At 43.1% G+C, this 24,476-nt stretch overlaps 1 long non-coding RNA gene across 4 annotated transcripts; it reads left to right on the top strand.

The window, feature by feature from the left end:
* Window positions 1-1,448: 1,448 nt before the first annotated feature.
* On the top strand, window positions 1,449-19,137 carry LOC103676252. Of its 4 annotated transcripts, none has more exons than XR_572046.1 (4): window positions 1,449-1,663; window positions 4,200-4,311; window positions 17,299-17,355; window positions 19,101-19,137. It is a non-coding gene; the product is annotated as an uncharacterized LOC103676252 (long non-coding RNA). The 4 variants fall into 4 exon arrangements; XR_572044.1 differs by lacking the exons at window positions 17,299-17,355; window positions 19,101-19,137 and adding exons at window positions 4,865-4,957; window positions 8,430-8,532; XR_572045.1 differs by lacking the exon at window positions 19,101-19,137 and having other exon boundaries at window positions 17,299-18,441.
* Window positions 19,138-24,476: the final 5,339 nt, after the last annotated feature.

The raw sequence follows: 24,476 nt of genomic DNA, 5'->3' as shown, positions 1-24,476 counted from the left end.
ACCCTTTATTCCTTCCATTCTATGACGTCACAGCACCTCCTTCTTTAGAGATGAGGTCTTGGCTGGGTAGCACATGGACCTTAGAGTGCGTTTCTGCTTCATGGCGTAGCTTTGCCCTGGCACAATTCAAATACCAAGGCCAGGTATGAACTTTTCAGACGCAGCGCTCTGTAGAGAGCTACTGGCCCTGCCTTGGGAGACGAGTGTAGTGACAAAAATACAGAGAAAAGGAGAGTAGAAATTGTGAAGGGGGGTCTCTTGATGTCACTGTAGTCTCACCAAGTTTTGTAGCCGAAGCGAGAGACAGTTGATAATTTCAGTGCTAGTGCGGAAAGGTGACTGGAACTGGGGAGATCCTCGCGCACCCCCACCACCGGCATCAATAACCGCTCCCTAAAACCACTCTGGAGAAACATATGTCTATGAGGAAACAGTTGCCAAGTCTTCAGCCTCTGCTTCCAGTCGGACTGTTACCATAAGGTCCCTTTCTATGAACATTCTAGAGCATTCTTAAGTAATCCTGATCTGCATAAAAAGTGGATTTTTAAATCAGCTAGTATTGAGGACTCATTATTTGCTCTAGAAAAAGGATTCACGGAAGGCTTTCCTTAAATAGAAAGCCCTTCCAGAGCATGTAACGATGCAATAAACAGCATGACTTTTCAGAGACGTAACAATGTGAACGGAAAGGATACATCTGTATTTTATAAAGCAGTGACGAAGGTCCTAAAATAGACCCAAAGCCCACCACGGCCGCTGTAGTCCTCCCGCTTCCTCCGGAGAAGTGCTCGTCACTTGGTAATAGCATTACTTAATACTGAAAATTGTTTTGAGACAGTTTGTTGTGGGTGACAGGAGACAAAGAAGGTTTATCGCATTGTGTTGTATTGATTTCATCTTATTCTAGCATGCACTGAAATTGTTGCTTTTAAGGAAATAGATTCATTTTACTAAGAGTTTCAAGGGATCTGAGGTAGGCTTTGTGCGCAGATCAGATTTTCAAATTCAGACTTTTTCTTCACTTGGGTGGAGAGGAAATGGAGCCGTTTATAGGATGACTACAAGGGGAGATAAAGAAGGGGGAAGGCAGCATGCAGCTCCTGCAATCGTCATTACTAGTCTCTGACACAAGAGGGAAGCAGGAATTAACTCAAGATTCCTCCCTATTTGTTATCCAAGTTATCCAGTGATAGGCAATCTTCGTCTAGTAAAATAGACAGACGTTCAAATGAAATAGTTTAATGTTCCCATTACGAAAGAGTTTGTTCTTATTTTCCTAGTGGAAAGAGAACCCACAAGGTCTGTTTTTCCCCCGGGGGAAGTTACAGAAAGCAATGCACCCAGTACTTGAGAGAGTAGGATTGGAAGTCAAACAAAATCAGGATAAGGCGGGGCTCAAGTTCCTGCCGGCAGGGTGACCTTGGACAAATCCCTTAGCCTCTCCGAAACCCAGTTTCTTCATCTGTCCAAGTGGAATAATCATATCTGCCCATTTCCCAGAATTGCTGCAAGACTTCCATGAGATAATGTGTGCAGAGGGCACAGAGTTCCTAGCAAAGTGCTCAAAAAAAGGGTAGAAGTTATGATTTCTTCTTGAAAATTCTCGACACAAGCCTTGGGTGTTTTGCCACTCTCACGAGAATTAAATACAAGCATTTATCTCGTAAGTATTTTTTGTTGTGTGCAGGACTCAGTAGCGACTTTCTGTCATGGGGCGTGTGTGTGTGTGTGTGTGTGTGTGTGTGTGTGTGTGTGTGTTTGGGTGGGTGGGTATTTCCTGTCTCTGGGGGAATTAACTTTCAACTTTCACTCTATGATGCCGTTGTCATCTTTCCTCTTGCCTTTTCTCCTTGATCCCTGGTAAACTAAAAGAAATCTGTCATTTTCAGCTATGGGTGTTTATATATTGTCTGAGTAGGGGAGTTTGGGGCACATACCTCTTAAAAATATAAACGGTGTTTTGCATCCCAAGGAGGAATTTGGGAAAATGTGGACTTGGTGACTCAGAGTTACTTGGTATAAAAGGAAGACAATTGAAGTATGGATAGCTTAACCAAGTTGCAAATACATTTCACAATTAAACAAACCGACCAATCGATAAAGTTTTGACTGTGAATTTTAAATGTGAAAAACTTCATGCTAAAATAAAATTTGCTTAGGCTTATTAAAATTATTTATGATAGTTTTTCCTTTTTAGAAAATTCTCTGATATATATAAATATATTATGGTAATATATGTAATATATTAATATAACATAACATAACATAACATAATATAAAAAATCAAAAGTGCAAAGAAATCCCCAGAGGGTATGTTTCAAATATTAAGAACAGGAATTGTTTAAAAGTATACTACAGCGTTACCCTCCCCCAAAAAAGCTAACTGTTTAAGGGGAGCAGAATTTGCCCCCTACTGTGTCTCTTTGGCATGGGGATTATTTTAAACTGGTTATTGTTAAGAAACAGCAGATGCAGAGGAAGCTCTGAAAACTGAGCGGCAGTGACCCTTTTGTAAGAGACACATTTATAAGGGAAATCTCCATTTGTAAGGGTGTCTCCCAGGCTGTACCAGCTTGGGGGGCGGGGGGTGGGGAGCTGACTCCTAATCTCTAGAAACTCCTGTTGGTGGAGAAGATGGTGGCTGAAATCTGCATAACAACCTCGCCCTTGTTTCCTGGGCTTTTCCTGGCCACCTCGGATAACTGACTCCCCACCCCAACATCTTCTAGCTGGAGATGATGTTTTAGGTGATGGTTTCAGCCATTTCAAGGAGTTACCCAGTTTCCTTGGGTCTCTGCAATGCCTACAGGAGGGACACATGTTATTAAACTTCTGTTTGCTTTTCTCCTGTTAATCTGCATTATATCAATTTAATTACTAGACCAGCCAAAGAGCCTAGAAGAGAAAACTTCTCGCATCTACACTGTGAATCATTGTTTCCTTAATCATCAGAAGAGATTCTAGAGAGCCTGTACTTGGCAAGAGTTGCCGATGTATGCCTGAAAAGAAGTGCTGATTAATTTATATAATTGCAAAGAACTTACTCGGAATTTTTTCTATAAACTACCACATCTCCTTACATTCACCAAGAATTAGTGAACTTTTACTCGTCTGTACTTGTCATATTCAGTCATAAATCATGTCATTTTTTCCCCCTTTAAAATGTGTTGGTATTCTTCGTGTTTTTGGTTCCACCGGACCAAACCACACCACTGGCTACCAATTTTTTTTTTTAAAGACTTTATTTATTTATCTGACAGAGATAGAGACAGCCAGCGAGAGAGGGAACACAAGCAGGGGGAGTGGGAGAGGAAGAAGCAGGCTCACAGTGGAGGAGCCCGATGTGGGGCTCGATCCCATAACGCCGGGATCATGCCCTGAGCCGAAGGCAGACGCTTAACCGCTGTGCCACCCAGGCGCCCCATGGCTACCAATTTTTATCACCTCTTCCAGATAATGATGTATGACAGCCTCCTAACTCATACGCCAAGTTACACTCTCTTTAACCCCCAAATTTCCTCCGTGTTTTGTCAAATGAAGTTCTGATATGGTTGGAAGTGGTGGGGTTCAGAGCCGATGGCCAAGAAAGAACTCTTGAGATGTCTTTGGTGTACAAAGGTGGTTTTATTAAAGCTCGGGGACAGGACCCGTGGGCAGAAAGAGCTGCGTGGGGTTCTGAGGAGTGGCTGATTATATACTTTCAAGCTGGGAGGGGCTTAGGCACAGGGCAAGCCTCCGAGGTATTTTGGAGACAAGGTTTCCAGGACCTTGAGGGGGCTGGCTATTGTTAGGAAAAGGTCATTTACTATTGTCTAGTAAAAACTCAGTCATGAGACCCTTCAGATGTGTATCAGTGGGTCTTATGCTTGGAGGGTGATTGCTGACATATCTTGGGGGTAGAGAGAAAGGAAGTTTCCAAAGGAATTTTTATGCGTTAAAGTAGACTTACAGGGTCCTAGGGGGTTGGGCTAAGATTGCCTCTTGCCTTAGCAAAAGTATTGACATGGAGGCAGCTGAGTTCCTGAGGAAGGTCAGTCGGCCTGGTTCAAGGACTCGTCAATGGATTTTAAGTAGTAAGGAAATACAACTTCTCTTTTGCCTTTGTTTCCCCACATCAGTTCTTGAGCTCATTTTAATTGTATCATTCCATATTTAACATCTTCATAACTTATCCTATTTTAATATTACTGTTTCTTCAGCAGGGTGGCGTGCCTAGCTAGAACGCTTAGGACTTTTGCGTCTAATCTTACAACACTCCTTTAAAGGATTATACCCCTTTTCGACATGCTCAGAGAAGCTAAGTAACAACAGGTGAGTGATATGCAAACACGAGGGTTTACTCGGAAGCCCACTTTATTTCTAGGTGTGCTGCATCCCACGGTAGCTCGTATGGAGGTCATACTTACGCCTGCCTTTCAAGACCTTCCAAAGTCTGGCTCAGTGCTTGTTACCATTTCTACTCTTTCTGCTCTAAGGATCTTCTCTGTCCTTTCAGAGCACTCTATAAATGAAGGATGGTTACTCCCTGCTCAGATGGGTCAGCTCACAGGAAATGATCATTTGGTTTTCTTGAAGAATGCTTCCTTTCTTGCGCATGTGCATTATGGTAGAATCTCTTCATAATTTTCATAAGCCAGCTGTTTGATATTTCAAGTTTAAAATGGTATACACACTCCCAATAAGATGGAGTAGACACACTTCTCCCTATTCCTCCTGCTAAGCGCAGCTAAAAATCCTGAACATTATGTATAAAACAAACGTAAGAACACTCTTTAGGCTGGAGAGAAGGCCGACCAGTTCTGGAGCCCTCAGGACACCAACATGGTTGTAAACTCTGTTTTCTCTTTTGCTTCATATATCCCAGACTGGGCCCGGCAGAAGCCAGCAATTTGGAAGCACTAATGCACATAGACAAAAGAAGCCCCAGGAAAAACTTGCTCTCCAGTCAAAGGACCAGGTAAAGAGCAGCCTACCAAGACAGGAAAGTTTCAGCCAAGCCCCACCACAAGTAGGCCAAACCCCACAGGGAAGTCTGTGGTCCAATCTGCATACCTGCCAGCGAAAGCTCAGTAGGGAGCTTAGTCATCCATCTGGGACAGGCTGTTAAGTAAGCACCCTCTAGTCCCTGCTGGGGTAGTAAGAGAGAAGGCCAAGTGGGGAATGGTGGCTTCCTTAGCAGAGGTCACCCAGAGAGTCTGAACTTTCATCCACAGTGGGAATGAGGGACCCACTCCTTCCTGGTGGTACTTCAGAAGACCTACGGGAGAGTCAGGATTGATGTAGGGTGATTGATGAACATTCTCCCTCAACACACACACACACACACACACACACACACACACACACAATGGTGTCACTGGAGGCCATGTAGCGAGAGGTGCCCCTACTTCTCCTGCCGGAATGGAGTCATCAGAGGCTTAGCGGGGAGCCTGAACTCCCACCCCTGCCCTGTAGTTACAAGATGGCCCCTCCCCCACTGAATCCACAAAAGCTGTGTTGAATCTGAATTTCCACTCCTGAATTTCCACTCCTAGTAATGAAGTGGTTCCTTCCTTCACCTGCTGGCACAAGGTCAGAGGAGGTCTGCTAGAAACAGATTTAAATAAGATCCAGATTCTCATAATACAATACTGCAAATGTCCAGGGTATAATTGAAAATCACTTGTCATATGAAGAGCCAGGAAAATCTCAACTCAAATGAGAAAAGACAATCATCAGATGCCAGTACCAAAGTGACAGAGGTACTGGAATTATCTGACAAGGATTTTATGGCCATTATCATAAAAATGCTTCAAAAAGCAACTATGAACATGCTTGAAGCAAATTAAAAAGTAGAAAGTCTCAGCAACAAAACAGAAAGTAAAAACCAAGTGGAAATTCTAGGTCTGAACAAACACAATAACTGAAATGAAAAAACTCCGTAGATGGGCACAACAGTAGAATAGAGAGGACAGAGACATAATCAGTGAACTGGAAGACAGAACAATCATAATTACTCAATCTGAAAAATAGAGAGAAAACGGACTTAAAAAAAAAAAAAAAAAGAGCAGAGGGAACTTTGTGGCCATAAAAAAGATCTGACACTCATGTCGTAAAAGTCCCAGAAGGAAAGGAGAAAGAGAGTGGGCAGAAAAAGTATTTAAAGAAATAATGGCTGAAAATTTTCCAACTTTGGTAAAAGACTTAAACCTACCGATTAAAGAAGCAATGTGATCCCCAACTGGATAAACCCAAGGAAATCCATATCAAGACATATTATAATTGAACTTCTGAAAACTAAAAACAAAGTGAAAACCTTGAAAGCAGTGAGAGAGAACCAACACTTACATGTCGGGGAAAAGAATTCAAACACCGCAAATTTCTCACTGAAACCACGGAGACCAGAAGGAAGAGTGTACAATTAATAAGTAAGTTCAGGAATGCCGCAGGACTAAAGAGCAACATACAAAAATCAAGTGTCTTCCTATATACTAGCAATGAACATGTCCAAAAACACAATTTAAAAGAAAATTTAAAATTAATCCAAAATGAAATGCTTGGACATAATCTAACAAAACAGGTACAGAATTTGTATACTGAAAATTCCAAAACCCTGAAGACAGACATTAAGGATCAAACAAAGGGAGAGACGTACGGAGTTCATGGATAGGAAGGCTCAACATGGTACAGATGTCAAGTCCATATCCGTTTAATGCAATGCAGTCCATGTAGGTTTGGTGCAATTCCTATCAAAATCCCAGCAAAATCTTTGTGGATGTAGTCAGGATGATTCTGAAACCTACATGGAACGGTAAAGGGACTAGAATAACTACAACAGTTTTGAAAAAGAAGAATGAAGCAGGAGGAGTCACTCTACTCAATGTCAAGGCTCGTTATGTAGCTACAATAAACAAGACTGATAGAGAACAGTAAATCCTGTAAATCCATACAGGGACAAAGGGGTAGAAGTAATTCAATGGAGGAAGGATAGTCTTTTCAGATTGGTGCTAGAACAATTGACTATTCATGGCAGGGGGAGCCTTGACCTAAATCCCACACCTTATGCAAGAATTAAGACAAAATGGATTATAAATCTAAATGTAAACTATAAAACTAGAGACTTCTAGAAGAAAAATCTCTCAGACCAAGGGTCACGTGAGGAGTTTTTAGTCACAACACAGCAAAAACATGATCCATAAAAGAATAAAATTGGCAAATTGGGCTTTAACAGAATCAAAAACTTCAGCTCTGCAAATTCCACTGGCAAGAGATTGAAAAGACAAGCCACAGACGGGAAGCCACAGACGGGGAGAAAATTTTCCACATCTCATATCCAACAGAGGTTTGATATCTAGAACTCTCAAGAGTCGGCAGTAAAAACAGCCCAAACAATCCAACTGGAAATTGGGCAAAAGACATGAAGTGACATTTCATTGAAAAGGAGATAAGGATGGCAACTATGGGTATGAAAGGAATTTCAACATCATTAGCAATTGGGAAAATGCGAATTAAATCCATGACGAGACATCACTACAAACCTATTGGAAAAGCTAAAAGAGAAGAAAATATTCATGACAACAGGAAGAGCTGGGAAGAAGCAGAGAAACAAGTCCATCATACATTCATCGGCACAGCCACCGGGAAATAGTTCGACAGACTCTTTTGAAGATAAGCATGTACTTACCAAAAACGCCACACTTAGGTCCTGGACATTGATCCCAGAGAGGAGAAAACTTATATCTCTACAAAAACCTATACACTATCATTCATAGCAGCTTCATTTTTAATAGCCAAGAACTAGAAACAACGTGAATGTCCTTTGATGGGTGAATCGCTAAGTAACTTGTGGTACGTCCATACCGTGGATACTACTCAACAATAAAAAGAAATTAACTGTTGACGCGCACCACAACTTGGCTGGATCTCAGGGGCATTGTGTCAAATGGACAAAATACAAAAGCAATCTTAAAGGTCACACCTTGCATGATTCCACTTACATAACACTCTCAAAATGACCAAAGTGTAGGGATGGAGACCCAATTTGTGATTGCTAGGGATTAGGGATGGTGAGGATAAGGGGAGTGTGTTCTAGCATGAAGAGGAGCGTTGTGGTGGGGTGGAGTCAGTTGGTTTCAGTCCAGGTCGTGATCTGGGTGTCGGGAGATTGAGCCCCGAGTTGGGCTCCTCTCTCGCATAGAGTCTGCTTGAGATTCTCTCTCTTCCTCTCCCTCCGCCCTTATCCGCCCCCATGCTCGCACATGTGCACTCTGTCTCTCTCTTTCTGTCAAATAAATAAATAAATCTTTAAAAAAAGAGAGGAGCATTGTGGTAATGGAATAGTTCAGTATCTTGACTGCGGTGGTTACAGAAATCTATACATGTGATAAAATAGCTTAGAACTGTACACCCACATTTGCGCTAATGTCAGTTTCCTTCTTTTGATGTTGTAGGACAGCTGCGTAAAGTGTCACCATCGAGGGAAACTGGATAGAGTAGAGAGGACCTTCCTGTACTATGTCTCCAACTTCCTAGGAATCTGCAGTTATTTCAAAATAAAAATATATTTTTTTACAAAAGGATACAAATACCTTTTGTTTGGAAAGATGGGGAGGGAGGCCGCAAGAAACGACGCCATCTAATTTTTCCATCTTGTTCTCTGGGTTGCTGAGACCCATCTGATGGGGTGTCCCACTAGGCCGCGTCCTTTGCCCGGGTCTTTCTCCATCTCGAGTAGAACTGAGCTCACCTCCCAGAAGTTCAAACCTGCCTCTGTGCTCATATAGTTTAAAAAAGGTCATGGTGAAAGGGATGGAGACAGCCATCAGTTACTCTCCCCCTTAGAAAGCAGAGCTGTGTCCTCTGTCAAAGCGTCAGTGTCACGGGCAGCGAGAATCTACACTTCGAACAGGCCGGAAGTCAGTCTGGATCCAGAGGGCAAATGGGGTGGAATGAAGCTTTGGGGGTTCTCTTCCCCGGCCTGGGAGCAGTGTTCCTGAGCTCTTTTCTGGCACTTTATCCCAGAGACAGTAGAATCTGGAACCTCCTGGCAACAAGGAGTGGCTGATCTTTGGGGTGCCTTGACTGGGAGTCCCATTGCTTTTTGGGTAAACAGATGAGGAGGGAGGAAGACGGGTGAGACAGGACAGGAACTGGGAGACTGGTCTAGCTGTAGACTGAGGAGACTTTGCTCAGGCCCACCTTGGGCAGGTCTGTCTCAGAGAGAACCAGCCTAAAATGGGGAAAATGGGGGGCGGTGACATGGTGTCTGCTGAAAGGCTTGTCCTGGCAGGATTATAACCCCCGTGTAGACAAGAGTTTGGAAACTAGCAAGTGCACTGGCACCTAGAACACCGCTCTGCCCCTGAGCGTGCATGCGGTAGCTAGCTGGGGAAACTGAGGCAGGAGCCCACTGCTATGGACTGGGTTAAAATAGCGAGGAGGGACGTATGCCCCATGGGCATTTTGAGGTTCTCTTAGGCCCACTAGTTCTTAAATCTATGAACAGCAAGATGTGTAGTCACCTCCTCTTCTTGCTGCTGTTGGGGTTGGCCCAGGAAACTGCAGGCAGATCCATCAGCGAGAAGCTGGAGGAAACAAAGCCTGGAAAATACCAGAGGCGGACCCGTAGACCATGGTGGTTACCACCGCCACAAAGATCGGTTCGCCCAATTCATTTTCTCGCGGGATAATCGAACAGAAAATCAGTCTTCACAGTATCCATCACGCATGGAAAGGGGTTCCCTGGCCTCAAATCTCGCAGGAAGGGTAGGCAATTTAATTTTGCTTGATTCATGCTTTTTATTCAACAATGAACTCAAGCTGCAGATTTCAGAATGGATGGGTTGGAAAGTAAAACTCCCATTGTCAACCCTGTGGTGTGTGAGAAAGAAGTTAAAGATGGGGTGGCTCTCAGCAGGCATTGGCCTTCGCAGATCTGCTCATTTATAAAGGGTGGTGACAGTAGTTTTCAGTGCCACAGACACGACCCATGGGCTGCTGATGTGCTTACCCACTATTTCTCTGGACACTACAGTCCTCTTTGTTATGGAAAATTCTGACTGCAGTCATGTGAATTATAAGCCACTTTTCTCATTCACAGTAATATCTACGGAGTTAGGAATTTTTCTGCCAGTTCTGATCTTTTCTCTGGAAATGAGATACAGAGGAATTAATCATTTCCCTGGAGATACCCGAGATGCGGGAAGAAGACTGTTTTCAGAATCCAGATCTTCAGAACCTTTGGCCACTCTCAGAGGGAAAACCCAGATTTGGGTGCCCGTTTGTCTATTTATGGAATACAGGAACTGTTACCTCTCTCGAGTAGTATAAGGCACGGCCATGGCAGACACAGGGGGACGGAGAAGGAAATACACACCAGGACGTCAGAGGAGAATTCAAACACAATCAGGTCAGCTTGGTAGGAATATGAACAAAACTCGATTCCTGGGACACCCAAAAAGGAGATGATAGCGATACCATGTCTGATGGGAAACTCAAATCCCTTCCAGCCCAGATCCCTGGACTTCAGGGCATCTTAGACCAAATGCAAAGATCTATGGCTTCAGCCACTAGAAATCTCTTTTTCCCTTTCATTTGTTTGGTTTGGTTTTTTTCTTTTGCTCTCCCTCCCCCACCCTGTTTTCAGGCATGTCTATTAACTAGCAGCTAGGACTGGTTTTGCCAGTCCTAGAAATTCTTCCTCTTTAACCCTTTTCTAAACCGTCCCCCCTCCCTGCCCCCACCACTCACTGGACTTTGAGCCCCTTGAGTACCCATCCCTGAAGATACAGAACACATGCAAAAAGGTCTATGGAGTGAATGAGAACGGACTGTTTGGCCAGAGGTAGCCACACGAAACCGGTGCTGGCCGTCATTATCTGCCTGACATGTGGAATTTAAGAAACGAAACAGAGAAGCATAGGGAAAGAGAGGAGAAAAATAAAAGAAGACGAAATCAGAGAGGGAGACAAACTGTAAGAGACTCTTAAGCGCAGGAAACACTGAGGGCTGTTGGGGGGGGAGGTGAAGGGATGGGGTCACTGGGTGAGGGACATTAAGGAGGGCACGTGATGTCATGAGCACTGAGTGTTCTATGCAACTGATGAATCCCTGACCTCTACCTCTGAAACCAATACTATACTATGTTAATTGAATTTAAAAAAAAAAAAAAAACTAGTACATTGTCGTTCTTTTTAAAATAATTTGCTTTCCTTGGGGCGCCTGGGTGGCCCAGTTGGTGAAGCGTCTGCCTTCAGCTCAGGTCAAGATCCTGGGGTCTTGGGATCAAGTCCCGCATCGGGATCCCTGTTCAGCAGGAGTCGGCTTCTCCCTCTCCCTCTGTGCTCCCTCTCTCTCTCTTTCAAGTAAATAAATAAACCCTTTTAAAAAAATAATAAAATAATTTGCTTCCCACTGGACCACTCTATACATTTCTATTTCTAGCCTGTGCTCCGGTCTGGTCCCCAGTTCATCGGCAGAGCAAAGACAATTGATTATCAGAGTCTGAAAAACAATCAAGCCCTCACCGGCTTGGGTTACCACCATCAATTATCTGGGTTCTCAAACAGTCATTATGCAGTTTCCCTCACCTCGTGGGAGTGGTTTTATATAGTCTCAGAATACTTCAAATGCATAGAAACATTAGCAGTCCAAATTTCCATCAAAGAGAGAAAACGAAGTCACTTTTCCTTCACTCATTTAAACTCGGCATCGTCACCCAGTGTAGAAAATATGCTGTCCCTGCAGTTCTTGCTTATTACCTTTGACTGCTGCAGCCTCCTGCTCTAACGGGGAGATGGGAACTATTCTGGAAACTATAATTGGATAGTAGCTTATTTCCAACTGAAGCCAGAGGTAACCATTAGTTTTAGCAACTAGTGGTTCAGTAAAAACTATCTGTAAGTATGCACTGGGAAGCTGTCTCTTGCAGTGAACACAATTATTTTTTATTCGATTCCTGTTCTCTCTATCATGTCAGTAGAAATAAAAACACATTTCTGGAAGAAAAAAATGGTGATTTTTTTTTTTTTTTTTGTTCTTCACTCCCACCTTGCTTGTTAGCATAAGCCCTACTGAGGCAAAGGCGAACATGAGGTCCAGAGTGACAATGGGGTCAAACCTCAAATGGCCTCGTACCTGAACCATACATCATTTAAAGGTTTGTTGCAAAAATATCGGACATTTTGAGAGAATAGATGCATTTAAAACTCCCTCTTCTTCTGTGAATACCCTCGAAACTCGAGATTCTCTTAGCTTCGATGCCTGGGGAAGGTCAGGAATGGTTTTGCATTGCAGAAGGAAACACAGCATGGAATCAGGAGGATGGCAGGACTGGGTGCTGCTGACCTTCGGAGCTGGTTAGATATGACACCACCAAGCAAAAACCTGTAAACATTTAGCAGGAAATGTTACCGATTTTTGGAAGGGAACTATAATAAAGTCATCAAATGGTCATTGGCTTGGGGACCGTCATGACCTTCAGAACACAGCTCCACCAACCCAGCCGTCCCTCAGTAAGTCCTTACGAAGAGCCTCCCCCTGCCCGGACCAGCTCAGTGCCGATTTTATCCTACTGTGGGTATTTTGTATTTTGTTTCTGGCTTTAAGAGGTGATTTTAAAAACAAAAGCAAAAGCAAACATCCTGCCGTCCTTCTTCCGACTCCTTATTCCTGAACAGCCCCCCGTCCCTTTCTGCTCCTGTCTACCTTTACAATTTCTGGCACATATGGGCTATGCTGGATGCCAGTTGTAGGTCAACAGATGTTGTCATGAAAAATAAGAACGAGGAAATTAGAAAACCTCACTGCTTTGCAATGCTTATTAGCCCAAAACTGCAGCAATATGCTCTATATATTTTAGCAGAGGGGTTCTTGTGGACATTCTACTCATTGTCTTGGGGACTTAATTCTTACCAAGAAATGCATTGCTCTGTGTGGATCTGTTTAATTAGTTAAGAAATGTGCTTTTGTGACTTGAAAAAAAAAAAGGCCAAGACTCTGGGGTGTGATTCCTGAGTTGACTGTGAAAACACTAAGAATTGAAAGGGTAGTGAGAATCAGAGACATCTGGTGCATGGCCCAATCTCTTTCCCGACGTAGAGATCCTTCCAGCAGCATCATGTATCCTTGAGTTTGGGAGTTGAAGGCATGTTAGAGGCATAACAGTATAACCCCCTAGAATGTACAACCGAGTGTAGAAATTCTCTTTAGAACATTCTAGTTAGATGGTTGCTTAGCAACTGCTTATTAAATTCTCCAGGATGGAAACATGGACAAGGCATGCCATGACGTTTGGGAAAATCTCAATATTTAGAAACAAATTAATCTTAGAGAGCTGATTTCTAGCCTTTGACGAATCCACATTCTGGGTTTTGGAGTCACACAGAAAAAAGCTAACACTTAGCGCACAGGTCTCTCAGATGGCTGAAGTCCGCTGGTGCAGGTCCTTAGAGCGCCCCCGACTCCACGATCAAACACCTTCACTCATTTTTCCACCATTGTTCTATCATCTTGGCCAGCGTGCTATCTTCGTGGGTAAGCCACACCAGTGGGGCTCTTCTGAAGGAATGTGCTCACGTCTGATCACGCACTGGGTGTGACCTGATTTGCAAAATGTATCCTTTCTACGGGATAAAAAAGTACACCAAATTGCTATGTTAAATTGTACAGTTACCACTCTGCCCAAGAACATTTCCAGCGAAGAAGTGCTCTACTCATGAATTCGTGCTTCGTCCTTGGCTGTGGGCGGTGCTGCTTTCTGATTCTCATCTGCCTTCAAACCCACTCCTTCCCTGCTAGATAGCTGTTTGGTTTCCCTTGAAGCAGGGACAAGTTTTCTGAAGTGGTCCTCTGGTAGTTCAGCACTCCGGTGATTTAAGACTCAATATTAAAGAAAAGAAGAGACAAAATAAAAGGCAGAGACTTTATGGACAGAAACACATTTTAAAAGCCTGCTGTAAAGCGCTTGAGACGAACAGTAGTAAAACACTACAAGTATTAGGTAAACCAGTGGTAGCCCTTAAAAACTCTCGGAAGCAAAAAAAATTGAGGTGTTTTCCAGATAATCCAAGTACCTCACCACCTAGGAACATCCTGTCTTACAGTTTCTTTTTAAACTCAATTTTATGACAATTGTAGACAAAAAAATACGTGTTGGAGAATTACCTTACAAGAAAACATAAGTAAATGTTGACAATGACTAGGTTCTGAGTTGTATTTTTCTAATTATATTTGTATTTTTTTAAACTTTCTTTTTTGAATATTTATAATTTTTGTAACAGGAAAAATAATTACTTTGGAAAGTGTAATGGCCTTTTTATGGACTTCTCTTCAGCCTAGGGTATGTGATAAAGTCTTCTGTAATATACCCAAGCGTATGGGAAAATCGTGGCACCAACAAAAAAAGCTTTCAGAGGAAACATGTTTTTGAACATTTTTTTAACTCTGCAGTTTTGAAACTATTTCAAACCTTCCCTTTGCTAAACAGGAAAATTCTTTGAAAACTGCCTAATGGTCTCAAAGACAGTTCAGACAGATTTATAGGAAAAAATATTTGGATCCTATCTTAAAATAGTTTCTTTGTAAATAAAAAGCCTGAAATAGTTTCGACTCCAGACTTAAGCAATTTCAAAAGCGTTTTAGATTAGTTTGCTCTGTAAAGGGGTGACTTCAGTTTTTAGACGAACGCTTGCTCTAGAAACTGATGCCATTGTCCCACCTGACCCTGAATTTCCAGAAGTAAGATGGCTCCTGGGAAAGATGCATGATTTTCCATTTGAGGCTGATGTTCCAGAGAGCAATACTGCTCCAGTGGCCGCGTCTGCAGAGATAATAGCTTGCTGAGCCAACCCCGGCCTCACGCACAGTCACCAACGCCCCCACCGAGCGCCTCATCCCGTTACCATAACCCTCATCTGTTCTCCTTGAATTGGAAGGAAGGGAATAGATTTCCGGGTCTGGGAAAGCATTTCTTACTTTCTTTATCTGCATCCTGAGGGGTTTGAACTCAATCCTTTCCAAGACCCCTACCAGATATAAAATTCTGAGCTTCTTACACTGCAACGTGTGATTCTGAATTGCTCACAGACACGTGTGCCTAGGAACTTCCAGCAAAACGCCAGAACGGAAGGTCAGAGTGTGTGAAATCACGCAGTTTTTAATCTTTGGCGTTTGTAATGTGTATCATCATCAGAATAGCTGTTCTGTTTCTTTAACTTTGTCTTATACAGACAGACAGGGGTCTCGCGCTTGCAGATTTCTGAGGCGACTTCATATTCACGCTCTTTTTTATCCTTACATTTCTTTCTCTTTGATCCGCTCATGGTTTATACTTTTTATCCTATTTCTTTCCTCTTCTTTGTCCTCTTGTTTGCTCTCTGTTTGCCATGATGTTTTCTCCTGGAGATTTTCTGAAATTAGCCGTCCCTAGGGGAGAATAAACACCAAGAGAGTACCGGCATTCTTGGGTTTTCAAAAAGAACTTTAATTTTCTCTGCAGTAAATGAGAACATCCTTGCTGGCAAATCTGTACTATCTCCTGTTCCTGCAATGAACGCGCCATCCCAACTGTCCTGGGTCACCTTGCGGTCTTCCTCCTACTCCTCAGGGAATGTCCCTTGTACCATCACCTCCTAAAATCTCCTTTCACATACAGGCCTGCCGTTCCGTACAGATTCCATGCTACGTTAAGGCCTGATATTTACACCAGCAAAATGTTGCTTGGAGAAAAGCTTCCTGGATTCCTAAATTATTTCATTACTTATATAGTCAGACCAAACCAGGAAAGGAGCAAGGACAGTCCTGCATTTGGAAAATGGAAGACACCGCCCCCTTTCTCCCCACCCCCACACGTCTAGAGTCTAGAGGATGACTAGGCCGTTCAAATGGGTTTGCGTAGAGATTTAGAAATGTGGAGGTGGCTGAGGGCGAAGGATAATCCAAGATGCCTTCTAGGTGACTTTGGGGAAAACAGCTTGAGCTAAAAAGAAAATTGTGTTGAGTGAAAAGTTTAATAGCTAATTCTGTCAGTCTAATGGAACAGGGCCATTGGAAGACAGCAAAAAAACCACAAAACAAAACAAAACAAAACAAAAAACCAACTGGAAAATGACTAATTTGATGACATTTGTAATTTTGTAGTTCAGTAGTAAATACAGGGTAGCAATACGTAGATTGATTTTATTAGAATAAGAGAGCAAGAAATCTTGAAATTCAGAAAAAAGTCATAAATACTTTCCTGGAATAATCTAGAACTTAGGTCTCCAAACTTCTTTTCTTATACAAGCTTCATCGATGAAAGGAATTTCTAAATTTGGAATTTTTAGGAATATTTTTCAGAAATATACTTGGTAGAAGTGGTGATGAATGGGGGGCAATAGTGAAAATTGGCTGAAATATATTTTACAACTGGGTCTTTCTTTTAAATACAGCTTTGTACCTTTTACCTACCTAGAAAATGTCTAATGCATAGCAATTCAGCAGCTGCTTTTGTTTTCAGGTGACAAATGGGGCATAGGCTCCTCGTGCTGTGTGTTGGAAGGCTCGTGCCATAGCACCCTGAGAAAGAAAAATCTTGACTGAACACGTTTAAAATCTCTTCCTCCCCAAACTCAGCCTCGCTTCAGAAAGCTGAGGGGCATTCTGGTGAGAGGCACGCTGTCCCAGGGAGGAGTGCCCCTTACGTTCTAACCACAAGGACAAGGCATGTCTTCATAGTTGGTGTGTATGGATTACAGACATTTAATGCCAGGTCCTGAGACTACTGGAAAATCTCCAAGTCGGTACTGACTGCCAAGGGGATTTCGAAAGCCCTGGTGCTTTCAGGTTCCTCAGGGTGCAGATGACAGGAGGTTTCCACAGTGGACACCTATGGCTTTACTTTGTGGGTCTGAAAAGGCCAGCTCTCCTGTCCCATTATCCACTGAGATGAACTGTGGTCTCAAGGTTATGATGAATGACAGCACAGCTGCTTTTCAGTCTTCTCTGGCCTCCCCAAATGTTGGTCAGTTTGTGCCTCTTCCCCACCCATCTGACACAGAATGTTTCTAGAATGTATCGCCTGCCAGCAGGCATTTTATCCTCGTGAATTCTGCGTCATTCTCCTTCCATTCTCCAAAGGAAGGTAGCATCCTGGGTCTGCAGAGTTTACGGCTTTATTGCAGTAAAGAGAATGAGAGGAAGTGGGGGGACAGAAGGGCCTCTGGGGGATTCTCTTGTTTGCATTCAATCTTGAATTGAGCGCAGTTGCCTGGGAAACAAAACCGAAAAAAAATATAAATCTTTTTTTTTTTTTTTTTTTGCATGCATCTTCAAATCTTCCAGTGGCAGGACGTGCTTCTGGGTTGAGAGGAAGCCCTTCGGTTCTGAAGGCCCAGTAAGGTGAGGTTTATTATCTGCACACCCCAGCTCAGCATACCACGGGTACTTTCTATCACCCTGCTGATCAACCAGGACATGTATATGTGAGAAACAGCAACAGAAAAGGTTAAACTGTTCTTCCCTGGTCGTCGGAGTGAAGAGGCATCAGAAAGCAGCAGAGAGGAGGCAGCAATGCAGTCGGAAGGCTTGTTCTTGGAACATGGCTCTAACCGGCAACTTAGGCTGTGCACTTGGGCTGTGTGTCACAAGTAAGCCTCCCAGGCTCAGACGCTACAGCTAATAATTACCGAGACCTGTGCGAATGCATCTTAAGGCTGCTGGTCAGTGTCTTTCAACAAACATTCATTGAGTTCTGGCGTCACCAGTGTCAGGGAGGAAAAAAATTTTCCTTTATCCTCTTAGGTCCGGTGACTGGGGCTTGTGAATTAAACTGACAAAAGACGGAGAAACAGGAGAAAAGGTTCATTTTGTTTGTACATGGGAGCTTCACAGAAAAGAGGTGGAAACTGAAAGATGCAGTTTGGCTTGAGAGTTTATAGGCCATTTTAACAAAGGGTGATAAATTGTGGGGAAGTGACTAGATAAGGGAAAAGGGATTTGGGCTTCTAGGGGCAGTAACTATATGGGGGAAACAACTGGAAGAAAAACAGTTATTTAGTAATGTTTGTTATACATACTCAAGTCGGTGTGTCCTCGGTGGTGACAAAGAGCCCTTCTCTTCTTCCTGAAGAAGAAGGAAGAGGGAGATACTTTTACACATGGAAATGTATGCCCTGCTTTTAGGCAGAAAAGAGGAGGGCAGCCCATTTCTCTTGAATCTGATGTTTCTCGGTTGCCTTCAGCTTAAAATTATCCTTATACCAAAGTGGCATATTTTGGGGTGACATGTCCTGATCCCCTTCATTACCATTTCATCAGCATACTGCTGGGTTTTTTCTCTGGCCCTCCCACGCCATTGATTCATTACTGATTAAACGAAGGCCTTACTTACAAAAGCAGATGCTTTTGCATTGAGAGCATCGAAGGAAGGTACTCATTTTTCAGACATCTTACCGGCTCAAGTATATATATTTAGGGGCGCCTGGGTGGCACAGTGGTTAAGCGTCTGCCTTCGGCTCAGGGCGTGATCCCGGCGTTATGGGATCGAGCCCCGCATCAGGCTCCTCCGCTATGAGCCTGCTTCTTCCTCTCCCACTCCCCCTGCTTGTGTTCCCTCTCTCGCTGGCTGTCTCTCTCTCTCTGTCAAATAAATAAATAAAATCTTTAAAAAAAAAAAAAGTAGAAAGTATGTATATTTACTAGGACTTGTTTTTCCCTTCAGAAATACATTCCCTAGAAATGTTGATTGTGCTAGAGATCGTCATCATAACGAGTGTGCGTGTGTGCGTGTGTCTGCCGCCAACTGCGTGAGCACAAAACAAACGTTTGGAGCGGAAATTATGCTTCCCTTCTAAAGGGTAGCATTATGTGTTTTATTCCTCAAACGCATAATCAAGTAACAAGAAATCCTCAACAAGTCTGTGGGAGAGAAGGGCCATTACTCTGCTGGTTTTAGTAACAAAAGACATTTATCTTGGGGATGGTCCCAATAATGAATTCCATTATTAAATAAGTAACAATCTGCACTTTTGTGAGCACTGCATCTTTTTTCATGTTCCCAGTCTTTTATTTTTATTTATTTGTTTGTTTGAAAGAGTCTTTTTTAAAAATTTATTTATTTATTTACTTACTTACTTATTTGAAAGAGAAAGAGAGCATGAGCAGGGGGAGCGGCGGAGGCAGAGGGAGAAGCAGACTCCCCACTGAGCAGGAAGCCTGACGCTGGACTCGATCCCAGAACCCTGGGATCATGACCTGAGCCAAAGGCAGATGCTTCACCGACTGAGCCACCCGGGCGCCCCATGTTCTCAGAGTCTTACGCACAGGTGAGAAGTACTCTAAATTAGCACACAGTCATGTAGTTTCTTCAAGAGCAGGCAACTCGCTTTCAGATGAACCCCACTTCCTCTGTCTGGTATTTATTTACTTCTTAACTCCCAATGTCCAAGTCCAATCCACCACTTCACACCTATTTCAAACGCTGTCTCACGCACAACTTCCTTTGATGCCTCTCTCCCCTCTCTGAACTGCCACGACAGCCAATTTTTCGATCTCTCTCACAAAACTATCACTGTCTATCACATTTATCACTTAGTCGTCTGCCTTATATCTTCTACCAAAGTGTGAGCTCCTGAGAACAGAGTCGCGCAGAGTAGCACCATGCCTTGACCAGCCCGGGGCTTAGTAGGTATTTCAGAAATCAATGAACAAGGGGAGATAATACAGTGAGTTCTTGATTATTCTTGGTTTGATTTTGTTGGAAAGCCTTGTATTCACTTATTTTCAATTGGTAGATGCTTGAGGAATGGGATTTAATATTAATAACAACAGGAGCCAAAAAAAAAAAAAAAGCACGGTAAATCTTAGGCAACATTACCAACAATGAACCCAAACATAATTTGATGCGACGTGAAATATAAATAGTTTGGGGATTGTTCTCTGCCTTTGGATTCCTTAGTGACGGATCTCTCTATAGGCAGGGAGGCATACAAGTTGACATAGTATACGGGCAAGTTGGGGAAGGGAGCAATCATCTTGGAACTTAAAGAGGGAAAAATGTTTTCAGACTACTGCTTGCCTTCAGTGGATAAAATGGTTCTCACTTATGAACATCAACAGTATGATCAGGAATTACCCCCATGGCACCTGTTTTTGGAGAGAGCTGGCGATGTCTGGGCATCTTCACAAATGACCTTCTTGAATATCGAAAGAAAGAATTGCAGATGACATAACCTGCTTTAAAGGAAAGATTCATCAAGAAAAAAAAAAAGGAAAGATCAACAAACACGTTTTTAGGTAATAAAGAAGCCATCGTAGAGATCCAAAATGAAATCTATTAAAAATAATAAGAATTGCTAGGCACAATAACAAGGAAAAAAAAAACCCACGTAGAACACAACAAATTCCATAAAAAGATGTCTATTCCCTATTTCAGTAGAATGACAATTCACTTTGCACGGAGAGTAAAGCTTCATTGCTCTGTCAGTCAAAGAAAACAACCAAAATATTGACCTTTACCAGTTCCCTACAGATTAGGAAAGCTGTTTCCTGTAATAAAGATTCTGGCCCTGAGAAGTTGAATTTGCAGCACACCTGCAGAATTAAACTCGCCCTCATACTGGAGAATTGAGAAACTAAGGAGGTTATGCTCTTCGACGCAACATCCTTTCTGTTGTAGAACAGATGGGTCAACACGATACGCTCCTCTTCTCAGTGAAAAACGGTGTGAGTTGCAAATTTTACCCCATGTAGGCTTCCGATGACTGGAGAGCTGACCCTTGAACCACGCAGGTGTGAACCACATGGGTCCACAGATGCGGAATTTTTTCGATAAACACGGCACAGTAATACAGATGCATTTTCTGTTATGATTTTCTTAATTACATTTTCCTCTAGCTTACTTTATGGTAAGAATACAGCATATAACACGTGTAACATACAAAAGATGTGTTAATCAACTGCTTACGTGATCGGTAAGGCTTCTGGTCAACAGTAAGCTATTATCAGTAGTTAAGATTTTAGAGAGTCAAAAGTTACACACGGATTTTTGACTGCACGGGGCATCAGCAGCCCTAAGCCCCACATCGTTCAAGGGTCAACTGCATATTAATACTCTTAGTTTGCCATGTACAAGATGATCTCTATGGTGGGTTCATAACTCACCGGATGAGCCCTACTGCCTCCAGGCTTGACATTCTATTTTCAGAGGCGGTTCCCTTGGATCGAGGAAAAGCCCAGCTGAAGGCATCAACCTGAACTATTTCGTGGGAAGCCAGTAGCCACATGTGGCTATCGAGCACTGGAAATGTGACAAGCCTGAACTGAAAAGCGCTGTCCCTGTAAAAACACAAGCCAGATTTTGAAGACTAGGCTGAAAAAAAGAATGTAAAATATCTCAATATTTTTTATGCTGATGGCATGCTGAAATGCCAAACTGGGAATATATTTGATTATAGAAAATATATCATTCAAATTAAATTCACCTGTTTCTTTTTACAGGAATGTGGCTTTCATGTGCGTGGCTTAATTTACTGGGACTGTTTGAATTGAAAATTACGTCCGTGGCTGGCATCACGCTCACATTCGTTTCCACCGGACAGCTCTGCTAACGGGGCGAGACCTTCCTTGCAAAGAAAGCCCGGTGGCCACGTTCAGGCTCCAGCCTCTGATCTTCAAAATGCTCAGGGCTAGGACCAAGGGGTTATGGGAGATTCTATCAGCATTTGGGAATGTGTGTGAGCTGCAAAGCCAGAGGGAAAATAATAATATCTGGTCTTGAAACATATGCTCCTCCTGTTTTCTATTTTTTTAAGCCTAAAGCATGGGCTCCTTGAAACAATACTGTATGAAGATATTTCTGGAAACAACTCCGGTCCTTCAAAAACAGTTCCTTTTGGCTGGGGTCTTTTGGGCTTGGGATATGGCCTTCCACTCATGCCATGGATTTACTGTCCTAAGGAATGAGGCTTGAACGTTGTGTATTCTCTAGAATAAAACTGGTACCATTGATGTTAAACATTATGAGGTTGTTACTAAATCCAGTGATGAGTCAGGGAAGGAAACAACTTTAAGTGTCATTAGAGATTCCTTCATTATCTTTCTTTCATTCTCTTTTTCCCTCTGGATAAAACCCCCTGTGAGAAACCAAATACATTTGGCAATAATATTACTTAGGTGCCGTCTTAAGCCCGTTCGGGCTGCTAGAGCAAAATGCGGTAGACTGGGTGATCTATGAACAACAGACGTTTATTTCTCACCGTTTTGGAGGCCGGACGTCCAAGGTCAGGGCGCCAGCACGCTCAGATCAAGCGTGCTGAGACTCCTCTTGTAGGCTGCAGATGGCCAACTGCTCTTTGTGTCCTCGCACAGTGGAGACAGAATGCATAGCTCGCTGGCCTCTTATAAGGGCACTGATCCCACCATGGGGCCCCACCCTCATGACCTCATCACCTCCCAGAGGCCCCACATCCAAATCCTATCACACTGGGGACGAGGTTCCAACAAATGAATTTTGGAGGGACCCAAGCATGCAGTCCATAAAACATGTCTACTCTTTAAAAGCAATTTGTAATCTGTATTTTCATAAAGACTATCCTATTTGAATCACACGAAAGTCCTAAGAAGTCTTTAGGACAGGTATTAGGGGCTCTATTTAATGGACAATGTCACTTCGGCTTTGATCCATTTCCCCTAATTAGTAGAGGTAAAGGTGGACGTAGGACTGTGGCCTCGGTGCCCGGACTTTCAGTTTGGGGGCTGCCATATTGCAGTGGTTAACGATAAGGCCATAGGGTCGAACTGGATCCCAATCGCCCGCTTACTCGTTACACTGAGAGGTGAACCACACTGAACCTCTCTGCACCTCAATCTCCTTACCTGTAAAATAACAATAACTATTATACCTTCTTCCTGAGAAAATCATGGGGAATAGATGACCTAACAGCTATTGCACAGATGCAGAAATCAAAGTCCAGAGATGTCATGTAACTGGCCCAGGCCACATGGCTCCGCAGTGGGAGATCCAGGTTTGAAATGAAATCTAACTCCAAAACCTGTACTCTTTTTCCCCCCTAAGTGGGGCTGTCAAAGTTTTGCTTTATTTTCCACTTGTTTGACGAGCATAATGAATTTGCAAATTGAGCTGGACTCACTGCGGCACAATGATAAAGCCACCTTCAAATCCAGGCTTGGGCCAATTCTTGTTCGGTCTTAATAGCGTTATAGCCTTCTGATCCTTCTTCTTCTTCTACTTTTTTTTTTTTTTTTTTTTTTTTAGCTTTATTGCGGCATAATTGACAAAATGGTAAGATATTTAAAGTGTTCATCAGAATGCTGTACGTTGTGGAAGGTCTCCTCCCATCTAGTTAACACATCACTTGTTCAGTTAGTTTTTGCAGTGAGAACATTTTTGACTCTCCTAGCAAATTTCAGTTCTACGATACAGTGTTATCACCGATCGTCACTGTCGCACATTGGATCCTCACACCCTCTTCATCTCATAGATGGAAGTATAAGACAGTATAAGAGGTTTTACCAAGCTCCCCCTCTATCCCCTACCCCCACTCCCAGCCCCTGGCAACCACTTTTCTATTCTATGCTTTTAGGAGTTGGATTTTTTTTTTTTTTTTAGGTTCCATATATCAGTGATACTATGCAGTATTTGTCTATCTCTGTCTGGCTTTTTTCAGTTTACGTAATGCCCTCAAGACCCATCCACATTGTTGCAAATGGCCAGATTTCCTTCTTTCTCATGGCTGACTAATATTGTATTACAAAGATCCAGATATGGAGAGATATAAATCTGTATCTCTATTTCTATATATCACATTATCCTTATCTCTTCATCCACTGACAGACACTTAGATTGTTTCCATGTCTTGGTGACTGTGACTAACGCTGTCATGAACATGGGACAACAAATATCTCTTTGAGGTCCTCTTCTCATTTCCTTTGCAGCTATACCCCAAATTGGGATTGCTGGGTCATGTGGAAGTTCTATTTTAATTTTTTGAGGAACCCCTTATACTGTTTTCCAATTCACATTCCCATCTGGTCCGTTTTGGTCACAAGAATGTTCCAGTTTCAGCAATTAAAACGTCCAGCTCGGCATCATCACACATACTCAGAACTCTTGCTCCGTTGGGAGTGTCTCCTTCCCTCGGTGCTGCTCAGACCGAGAGGTCTGGGGTGGAGAAGGGTGCAGGGTCCCCTTTACTTGGTTAGCCGCCTTCCGTCCTGTCCACACACACATCCCTGGCCCGATCGGGGAAGGGGAGAGGATTAGGAGGTGAGGTGGTTGGTCCTGTCTTGATCCAGCATCCGCGCTCTCTGGCTCGTGGCTGTCCCCAGCACACTGTGCCACGGAGTTCTTCTGTGGGCTGTGGAGAATGCGGTTCAGCTGGGACTGTGCTCCACTTTGCCCTCTTCCTGAGCCTCTGCAAGGCACCCTTTTCTGGGTCACTTCCCTAGGCACTCCTCTTGGACAGAGTCTCCTGGCTCATGGGACTCCCCCCCCCCCCCCC

This window comes from Ursus maritimus, unplaced genomic scaffold (assembly GCF_017311325.1).
Source record: "Ursus maritimus isolate PB19 unplaced genomic scaffold, ASM1731132v1 scaffold_31, whole genome shotgun sequence".
Taxonomy (NCBI): Eukaryota; Metazoa; Chordata; class Mammalia; order Carnivora; family Ursidae; genus Ursus; species Ursus maritimus.
This window is presented reverse-complemented; position numbering and strand designations above follow the sequence as displayed.